The sequence below is a fragment of the Artibeus jamaicensis genome, unplaced genomic scaffold (assembly GCF_021234435.1).
Source record: "Artibeus jamaicensis isolate MK-2021 breed Jamaican fruit bat unplaced genomic scaffold, CSHL_Jam_final contig_759, whole genome shotgun sequence".
NCBI lineage: Eukaryota > Metazoa > Chordata > Mammalia > Chiroptera > Phyllostomidae > Artibeus > Artibeus jamaicensis.
This window is the reverse complement of record NW_026521953.1, coordinates 844,801-855,908: the sequence shown is the minus strand read 5'-3', so window position 1 is coordinate 855,908 and position 11,108 is coordinate 844,801. Positions and strand designations below refer to the sequence as shown.

General features: G+C 38.2%; 1 pseudogene; it reads left to right on the top strand.

Annotated features, from left to right (window-relative positions):
- On the top strand, positions 1–927 carry LOC119059776 (olfactory receptor 502-like; annotated as a pseudogene).
- The last annotated feature ends 10,181 nt before the right edge of the window (positions 928–11,108 follow it).

Genomic DNA, 11,108 nt, shown 5'->3' with positions numbered 1-11,108 from the left:
CCTGGGAACCATACTGGACTGACAGACTTCATCTTATTGGGCTTAACTGATGACCCAGTCCTTCAAGTCATCCTCTTTGTGATCATCCTGTGTATCTACCTGGTGACCATATCTGGCAATCTCAGCACAATCCTTCTTATCAGAATCTCTTCTCAGCTCCATCATCCTATGTATTTTTTTCTGAGCCACCTGGCTTTTGCTGACATGTGCTTTTCAACTTCTGTCACACCCAATATGCTTGTAAACTTCCTGGTGAAGAGAAATCCAATCTCCTATCATGGATGTGGCATGCAGCTTGGTTCAACTGCTGTCTTTGGGACAGTTGAGTGCTTTCTTCTGGCTACAATGGCATAAGATCACTTTGTGCAAATCTGTAACCCACTGCTTTATTCAACCAAAATGTCCACACAAGTCTGTGTTCAGTTCCTCATAGTGGTTTATGTGGGTGTTTTTCTCAATTCTTGCCCTTTTACTATTTCCTTCTGTTTTACTGTTCTGTGGACCAAATCATGACAATCATTTTTTCTGTGACTTTGCTCCTCTAGTGAAACTCTCCTGTTCTGATAGCAGTATCCCTGCAGTTGTCCTCTCATTTGTTGCTGGCTCCATCATTGTGGTCATTGTGTTTGTCGTGCTTGTCTCTTACATCTACATCCTCATCACCATCCTGAAGGTGAACCCAATGAGGGGCACCACAAGGCCTTCTCCACCTGCACTGCCCACCTCACAGTGGTCACTCTGTTCTATGGAACCATCACATTCATATATGTGATGCCCAAATCCACCTTCTCAACTGACCAGAACAAGGTGGTGCCTGTATTCTACACAGTGGTGATTCGCATGCTGAACCCCATCATTTACAGACTCCAGAACAATGAAATTAAGGTGGCTCTGAAAAGAGTGCTTTACAAAAAAATATTTTTTTAGTGAAGCCTGTTATTTTGTGGGGTTTGATATGATAGAATACCATAAATATAAGAATAAAAGGAAATTGAGTGCTGTAGTCACAATATATTTATCTACATGTCATTAGCCAATGTGGAGCTTTTTGCGAGAATAGGAGGTGAATTATATGGTATCAAATAATGTGGGTGGCTCTCATCCAATCAGTTGAAATGATTAAGAACAAAACAAAACAAATGGAAGTCCCTGACAAAACACTGGTTCTGCCTCCTGGGTGTCTCAGAACGCAACACTGTGACTTCAATTCTTACTGAAACTTTTATTCTGTTGGACAGCATTTGAATTTTGGAAGTGCTACATCCACAACTGCCTGAGCCAATTTTTTAAAAACATCTATTTCTCTATCACTCTATCCTTCTATCTCTTACTGATTTTGTTTCTCTAGAGAATACTAATAAAATTATAACTAGTTTTTTTCTTCTTGCTCTTATTCTTTTCCCATCATTCTCCACACATTGAAATCATAACCATAAATCTAAATAGTTTGGTTCCTTTGTTAATATCCTCCAAAGATCTTAGAATAAAGGCAACAATTCTGAACATGACTTACAAAGTCTTGAATATAGGCCATCCTTCTTTTTGCCTCTCACCACTTTTCCCTTCATCTCTAAACACATGAACTCTAGAAATCAAGTGTTTGTTTTCCTTTAGTACCTTAAATATATCCATGTTCTTTACCACATCAATACTATCTCATATGCAGTAGCTCTAACTGAAATACATTTTTCTCCTCACCTGGGTAGTGCCTAATGATCTTACAGGTACTAACCAAAAGGCTGTTTTCTATCCTCTGGAAATTCTTCTTGAAAATCCAGACCAAATTAAGTACACCTGTTACTCCTCTGTAGCACCGTGTATGTTTTCTTCGGAATACTCAATGCACATTATAGTTGAACATTCAGTATTTGTTTTCTCCACAGTGTTGGAGAAACACATTGAGGTTTCATATAGACAGCTACAATGTCTTTCCTCTCTCCCCATGCATCTATGTTCACACAGTTGCTGCAACACAGTAAGCATAAATGCTTAGTTGAAATGAAACAATTAATACATGAATGGCTAGTTGAATGAAGCTTTTGCTGTGTCACGAATGACTGGCTCTGGTAGCTTTGAGTCCTGACCACTGATCTGTTGAATGTTTCATCCTGATTCAAGTGACTGAATGTCTGTGTCAGATTTTGCTATAACTCTGACAGGCCAGGTTCTCCACAATTATGCCCCTGTCTCCACACTGATGAATTCAGATTGTCAACTAGAATCACAGCATAGTTATTAAAAGTTTTGTGAACACTGTCTTTTGTATAAATCCCCCTAATGTCTTTGCCTGATTCGAGAGTTAGAAGATCTAGAAGTCAAATATTAGTAAGGGTAGTGGTAGCAGTATTAAGACTATTAGCACTAGAAGCTATCAATATGAGATTGTTCACTACATTCTGGGTACTGCCCTTGAAGATCTACAAATATTAAGCCAATTAATCATTAGCAGAATACCCCTATGAAGTTATTTTTAAATCTATATTTTACAGACAACATAACTGGGGCACATAAAGGTTAAACAAAAACACAAAATCATAAAAACCCTCTTAATACTCTTCCTTCTTTTAGGTAAATGCTCTGTTAAGGACAGATGAAAGGTTCTTTGAGAATAAAACGACTCATACATATGCTTCTTACAAGAGACCCACTTCAGACTGAAGGATACAAAGGGACTTAAAATAAGTGATGAAAAAAGATATTTCATGCAAATGAAGACAAAAAGACTTCCGCCAAGATGGAGGCATAGGTGGAAGCACTGCGCTTTCTTGCACAACCAAGTTTAAAAACAATAAAGTTTTAGCAACAAAAATGCAGCCAAACCACAGAAAATTGAACTACATGGAAGTCTGCCAACAGCGAACCCTTCAGCCAAACTGGTAAGAGGGGCAGAGCCAGCAGCAGAGTAGGGTCGGGCAGGAAAGATCCACTGGACCGACCCAGGCCCACGACCCAGGTGCACCAGCAGCCATGGGCAGATCCCAGGTGTGGAGAAGCAGGCAGACCCACTAAGCATGCAAGGCATTGGACCCACTGAGGGCACAAGGTGGTGGACCCACTGAGGGCTGATGGCGCGCAGATAAACTGCTGAAGGAGCTAGCAGTGAGCCAGACCACGCAGGCCCCAGTAGCAGGAAGTGGCAGAGGGAACCGCCATTGTCCCTCTCTGACCCCACCCCCACAAACCAGTGACCTGGGTTCCCCCCCCCCCCGTGAACAACTAAGGCTCTGCTCCTCATATGTAACAGTCATGAACAGACCAAAACATGGCTCAAGAACAACTCAGAGCCCCAAAGCCAATAAATCTAAGCAATGAAGAAACAGCCAAACTTTCAGATGCACAGTTCAAAACACTGGTGATCAGGATGCTCACAGAACTGGTTGATTTTAGTCACAAATTAGAGGAACATATGAAGGCAAAACTAATTGAAATGAAGGGAAATGCACAGAAAACCAATAGTAATGGAAAGGAAACTGGGACTCAAATCAAAGGAGTGGACCAGAAGGAAGAAAAAAATGACCAAACAGAAAAGAATGAAGAAACAAGAATTCAACAAAAGGAGGAGAGGCTTAGGACCCTTCAGGACATCTTTAAACATTCCAACATCCAAATTATAGGGGTACCAGAAGGGGAAGAGGAAGAGCAACAAGTGGAAAACTTATTTGAACAAATAATAAATGAGAACTTCCCCAATCTGGCAAAGGAAATAGACCTCCAGGAAATCCAGGAAGCTCAGAGAGTCCCAAAGAAGTTGGACCCAAGAAGAAACACACCAAGGCACATCATAATTACATTAGCCAAGATTAAAATGAAGGAGAGAATCCTAGAAGCAGCAAGAGCTAAGGGGACAGTCACCTACAAAGGAGTTCCCATAGACTGTCAGCTGATTTCTCAAAAGACATCTTACAGGCAAGAAGCAGCTGGAAAGAAGTATTCCAAGTCATGAAATCCAAAGACCTACAACCAAGATTGCTCTATCCAGCAAAGCTTCCACTTAGAATGGAAGGGCAGATAAAGTGCTTCTCAGATAAGATTAAATTCAAGGAGTTCATCATCACCAAGCCCTTATTATATGAAATGTTAAAGGGACATACCTAAGAAAAAGAAGATTAAAAAAGATGAACAGTGAAAGGACAGCAAACTCATAGTTATTAAGAACCACACCTAACACAAAAGCAAAATAAGAGGAAAGCTAGATCAGGAGCAGAACCACAGAAATTAAGATCACATGGAGGGTTAGCAAAGGGGAGTGAAAGAAAGAGAAGGGGAGAGAAGGTACAGAAAATAAGTAGCATAGATGGTAGGTAGAAAATAGATAGGGGAGGGCAAGAATAATATGGGAAATATAGAGTCTACAGAACTTGAGACACGTGGTCACAAACTAAAGGGGGTATGGTGGGGGAAGGGGTGTGCAGGGTGGAGGGGAATGAAGGGGGAAATTGAACAACTGTAATGGCATAATTAATAAAATATATTTAAAAAAAAGAAAGCTGGGCTACCAAAACTTACATGAGAGAACATAGACTTTAAAACAAAGGCTATAACAAGAGACAAAGAAAGATATTTCATGATGATATAGTGAAAAATCAAACAAGAGAATAAAACCCTAGTAAACATTTATGAACCCAACATTGGAGACCCTAAATATATAAATCAAACATTGACAAACATAAAAATAGAGCTCAACAATAACACTGTCATAGAAGGATGCTTTAACACTATTGGTATCAATGGATATATCACCTAGACAGGAAATCAACAAGAAAACAGCAATCTTAAACGACACATTAGACCAGATGAACTTAATTGGCATTCTTAGGACATTTCATGTCATAGCAGCAGAATACACATTCTTTTCCAGTGCACATGGTATATTTTCTTTTTTTGAAAAAATATTTTATGTCTTTTTAGAGAAAGGAAGGGAGGGAGAAAGAGAGGGAGAGAAACATTGATGTGTGAAAAAAACATTGAGCAGCTGTCTCTTGCATGCACCTCAGCTAGGACCAGGTATGGAACCCAAGTATGTGTTGACCAGAATTCATACCAGTGACTTTATGCTTTGTGGGTCAATGCCCAACCAACTGATCCACACTGGTCAGGGTGTACATGGTATATTTTCCAGGACAGACGACATGTTAAGCTATAAAACAAGTCTCAGTAAATTTAAGATTGAAATCATATCATGCACCTTCTCTGATCACAATGGTATGAAAACTAGAAATCACAAAAAGAAACCTGAGCAACATACACACATGTGGAAGCTAAGTAACATGCTACTACACAATGAATGGATTAACTATGAGATCAAGGAAGAAATAAAAGAATACCGTGAGACAAATGAAAATGAAACCACAACAATCCAAAAGTCAGAGACACAGCAGTTCTAACAGTTTAATGCATAGCAATAAAGGTCTACCTCAAGAAAGAAGAAAAATCTCAAATGAACAATCTAAACTTACATCTCAAGGAACTAAAAAAAGAACAACAATGTCCAAATTGAGTAGAAGGAAAGATATAATAAAGATTAGAATAAAAATAAGAAAATTGAGTCTAAAATAACAATAAGCAGAAATCAGAGGCATTTTTGTACACCAACAATGAAATACCAGAAACAGAAATTAGGGGAAAATTCCATTTGCTATAGCAATAAGAAAAATAAAGTACCTAGGAATAAACCTAGTTTTAATTTGCATCTCTCTGATAGCTAGAGATATTGAGCATATTTTCATGGACCAAGGATGTAAAAAAACTATACTCAGAAAACTACACAACACTGAAGAAAGAAATTAAGGAAGACACAAACAAATGGAAGTATGTACCATGTTCATGGATTAGAAGAATTAACATCATCAAAATGTCCATACTACCCAAAGGAATTTATAGATTCAATGCAATCCCTATTAAAGTACCAATGACATATTTCACAGATATAGAACAAACATTTCAAAAACTTATATGGAACCATAAGTTACTCCAAATACTAAGCAGGAGGGATCACAATAACTGATACCAAATTGTATTACAAGGCCAAATTGTATGGTACTGTCATAAAAACAGACACACAAGCCAATGGAGGAGAATGGAGAGCTCAGAAATTAACCCAAGTCTCTATGGTCAAGTCATATTTGACAAAGGGGACAGAAGCATAAAATGGAGTAAAAATAGCCTCTTCAACAAATGGTGTTGGAAGATCTGGATGCTAAATGCAAAAAAATGAAACTTGACCTCCAATTTGCACCATACACAAAAATAAATTCAAGGCAGATAAAAGACTTAAATACAAGTTGTGATACCATAAAGTCCTAGAGGAAAATATAGGCAGGAAAATCTCAGATATTCCGCACAGTAATGTGTTCACTGATATGTCCCTTAGAGCAAGGGACATAAAGGAAAGAATAAACAAATGGGCCTTCCTCAAATTAAAGAGCTTCTGATCTATTCATTTACTGATGGGCACCTAGGTTGCCTCCAACTCTTGGCTATTGTAAATTGTGCTGCTATGAACATTGGTGTGCATACGTTCTTTTGAATTGGTGTTTCAGGGTTCTTAGGATATAATCTTAGCAGTGGAATTGCTGGGTCAAAAGGCATGTTAGTTTTTAGTTCTCTTAGAAAATTCAATACTGTTTTCCATAATGGTTGTACCAGTCTGCAATCCCACCAACAGTGAACTGGGGTCCCCTTTTCCCCACAGCCTCTCCAACATTTGTCTGTTGCTTTGTTTATGATGGCCATTCTGACCGGCGTAAAGTGGTATCTCATTGTAGTTTTAATTTGCATCTCTCTGATAGCTAGCGATATTGAGCATATTTTCATGGATCAAAAAACTATGGTACATTTACACAATGGAATTCTATGAAGCAGAAAGAAAGAAGGAGCTACTACCCTTTGCAACAGCATGTATGGAACTGGAAAGCATTATGCTGAGTGAAATAAGTCAGGCGGTGAAAGACAAATACCATTTGATCTCACCATTAACAGGAAGATAAACAACAAAACAAATAAGCAAGCAAAATATAACCAAAGACACTGAAATACAGAACAGGGTGACAGGGACCAGAGGGTAGATGGGAGAGAATTTCAGGGGAAAAGGGGAATGATTCACAGGAACAAGTATAAAGGACACCTGGACAAAAACTAAGATGGGGAGGGGGAAATCGGAGGGAGGTGGGGAGCACTGGGGGGTGGGCTGGGATGGGAGTAAGAAAGAAAACTGTACTTGAACAATAAATAAATAAATAAATAAACAAACAAACAAACAAATAAATAAATACTTCTGCATGGCTAAAGAAAACAAAGGAAAAGGGAACCAACCATATGAGAAAATACATTTGCCCATGAAACTTTGGACAAGGGTTTCATCTCCAAAATATGTAAAGAACTCACAGGACCCCACATAAGAAAGACAAACAATCCAATTAGAAAATGGGCAAAGGACCCAAACAGACACTTCTCCAAGGAGGACATATAGAGGGCCCAGAGACATATGAAAAGATACTCAGCATCACTAGCCATCAGAAAGATGCAAATTAAAACCACAATGAGATACCATTTCACACTGGTGAAAATACCCATCATAACCAAATCAACAAACAAGTGTGGGAGAGGTTGTAGAGAAAAGGAAACCCTAGTGCACTGTTGGTGGGAACACAGACTGGTGCAGCCACTATGGAAAACATCATGGAATTTCCTCAGAAAACCAAAAATGGAACTGCCTTTTGAACTGGGCAATACCACTGCTAGGATTATACCCTAAGCATCCTGAAACACCAATTCAAAGAACCTATGCACCCCAATATTCAGTGCTCCATTATTTACCCCAATATCAGTGGTGAAGTGTGGGAACAGCCTAAGTCCCCATCAGTAAGTGAGTGGATAAAAAACTGTGGTACATTTACACAATTGAATACTATGCAGCAGAAAGAAAAAAGGAGCTCCTACCCTTCGCAACAGTGTGGATGGAACAGGACAGCATTATGTTAAGTCAAATAAGCCAGGCAGCAAAAGACAAATACCATATGATCTCACCTTTAAGTGGAACCTAATCAATAAAACAAACAAGCAAGCAAAATATAACCAGAGATATTGAAATTAAGAACAATCTGACAGTAACTAGAAGGGAGGTGGGAAGGAATAAGGGTTTTCAGGAACAACTATAAAGGACACATGGACAAAACCAAGCAGGGGGGTGGAAGCAGCGGAAGGAGTGGTGGGAGGTAAATGCAGACAAGTGTACTTGAATGACAATAAAATTTAAAAATAAAATAATAGGAAAAACATCAATGCAATCAAGAGCTACTTTGCTGAATAAACAAAGTTGATAAAACTTTATCCAGACTCATGGAGGGAAAAAAATATAAGGGCCAAATAAATAAAATCAGAAATAAGAGGATAAGTGACAACCAATACCAGAGAAACACAAAATTATTTTAAAATTATGAACAATTATACCCCAACAAATTGGACAATCTGGAAGGAATAAATGAAATCCTAGAAACACAGAATCCCACAAAGCTGCATCAGGTAGACAAATAAAATCTGAATAGACTAACTACTCACAAAGGAAAATCAGTAATTCAAAAACTCAAACAAAGTCCTAAAGATGGCTTCACAGGTAAATTTTACCAAACATGTGAAGAAGAATTAATACCTATTCTCAAACTGTTCCAAAAAACTGAAGAGGATGGATGGTTTACAAACTCATTTTATGAGGCCAGCATTTTATGAGGCAGTGACATCACTCTTAGTAATTTTTTTTGGAATATCTCTCCTTCAGCAGGGGAAAATAAACAAACAAACAAACAAACAAATAAATAAATAAATAAATGGACTACATCAAACAAAAAGTTTTTGCACATCAAAGGAAACCATCAATAAAACAACAAGATAACCTACTGAATGGGATACATTTGCCAATGTTATACCAAATAAGGGGCTAATATTCCAAATATATAAGAAACTCATAATAGCACATAATAAAAAACAACCCAATCTGATTAAAAAATGGGCAGAGACTCTAAATGGACACTTCTCCAGGGGGGACATACAGATGGCCAATAGCAACATGAAAAGATGCTCAATGTTACTAATCATCAAACAAATGCAAATTAAAACATAATGAGATAGCACCACACTCCTGTTACAATGCCTACCTTTAAAAAATACAACAAACAAGAAGTTTTTATGAGAATGTGGAGGGAAGGGAACACTTCTGCACTGTTAGGGGCATTCTAAATTGGTACAGTCACTATAGAAGATGGTATGGAGGTTCCTCAAATACTTAAAATGGAACTCCACATGATCCAGCAATTCTACTTCAGGGTATTTATCTGAAGAAATGCAAAACTAATTTGAAAATATTCCTGCACATCTATATTCACTGCATTATTTACAATAGCCAAGATATGGAAGTAAACTGTGTCCATTGACAAATGGATGAAGATGCGGTACATACATACATACATACCATAAAACAGTACTTGGCCATAAAAAAGTGAAATCTTGCTATTTGCAACAACATGGATGGACCTAGAGGGTATTAGGCTAAGTGAAATAAGTTGGCTAGACAAAGACAAATACTATGACTTCACTTATATGCAGAATGTAAAATATAAAATAAATGAATGAAATAGAAACAAACTCATTCTGGCCAAGATGGACATGAGGGAGATACACTTTGCCTCCTCATACAACCAAAAGAAGGGTAACAACAAATTAAAAAACAAAAGAAGAGAACTACCAGAATATCAAACAATATGGAAGTCCAAAAACCAAGAAGTTAAAGAAGAAACATTCATCCAGACGAGTAGGATGGATGGAGACCAGCGGCTAGCATGGAGAGGCAGCCACTGAAGGGCTGGGAAGGCAAGGCAGCAATGGCTGCTGTACCAGGTGCTCCCACATTTTTGTGTGGATAACCAGGAGGAACAACTGGAGAACAACACAGAACAGGTAGCCAAGGCAGCACAGGAAAAGAAAGCCTCAAAACTTCTGACTGTACAATTAATATTCGACAAAGGGGGCAGTAACATAAAATGGAGTAAAGATAGCCTCTTCAACAAATGGTGTTGGGAGAACTGGACAGCTACGCGCAAAAAAAATGAAACTTGAGCACAGACTTACACCATACACCAAAATAAATTCAAGGTGGATAAAAGACTTAAATGTAAGCCGTAACACCATTAAAGTCCTAGAGGAGAACATCAGCAAGAAAATCTCAGATATTTCACGCAGCAACATTTTTACCAATATGTCCCCTAGAGCAAGGAATATAAAGGAGAGAATAAACAAATGGGATCTCATCAAAATAAAAAGCTTCTGCGTGGCTAAAGAAAACAGTATTAAATTAAAAAGACAACCAACTGTATGGGAAAACATATTTGCCAATGATACCTCAGACAAAGGTTTAATCTCCAAAATATACAAAGAACTTACATGACTCCACTCTAAGAAGACACCCAACCCAGTTAAAAAATGGGAAAAGGAGTTGAACAGACACTTCTCCAAGGAGGACATACAGAACATTCAGAGACACATGAAGAGATGCTCAATATCATCAGCTATCAGAGAGATGCAAATTAAAACCACAATGAGATACCACTTTACACCAGTCAGGATGGCTATCATAAACAAAGCAACAAACAACAAATGTTGGAGAGGTTGTGGGGAAAAGGGGTCCTTAGTCCACTGTTGGTGGGATTGCAGACTGGTACAACCATTATGGAAAACAGTATGGAATTTTCTCAGAAAAATAAAAATCGACCTGCCTTTTGACCCAGAAATTCCACTGCTGGGATAATATCCTAAGAATCCTAAAACATCAATTTCAAAGAACCTATGCACCACAATGTTCATAGCAGCACAATTTACAATAGCCAAGAGTTGGAGGCAACCTAGGTGCCCATCAGTAAATGAATGGATCAAAAAATTGTGGTACATATACACAATGGAATTCTATGCTGCAGAGAGAAAGAAGGAGCTACTACCTTTTGCAACAACATGGATGGAACTGGAAAGCATTATGCTGAGTGAAATAGGCCAGGTGCTGAAAGACAAATACCATATGATCTCACCTTTAACAGGAAGCTAAACAACAAAACAAACAAGCAAGC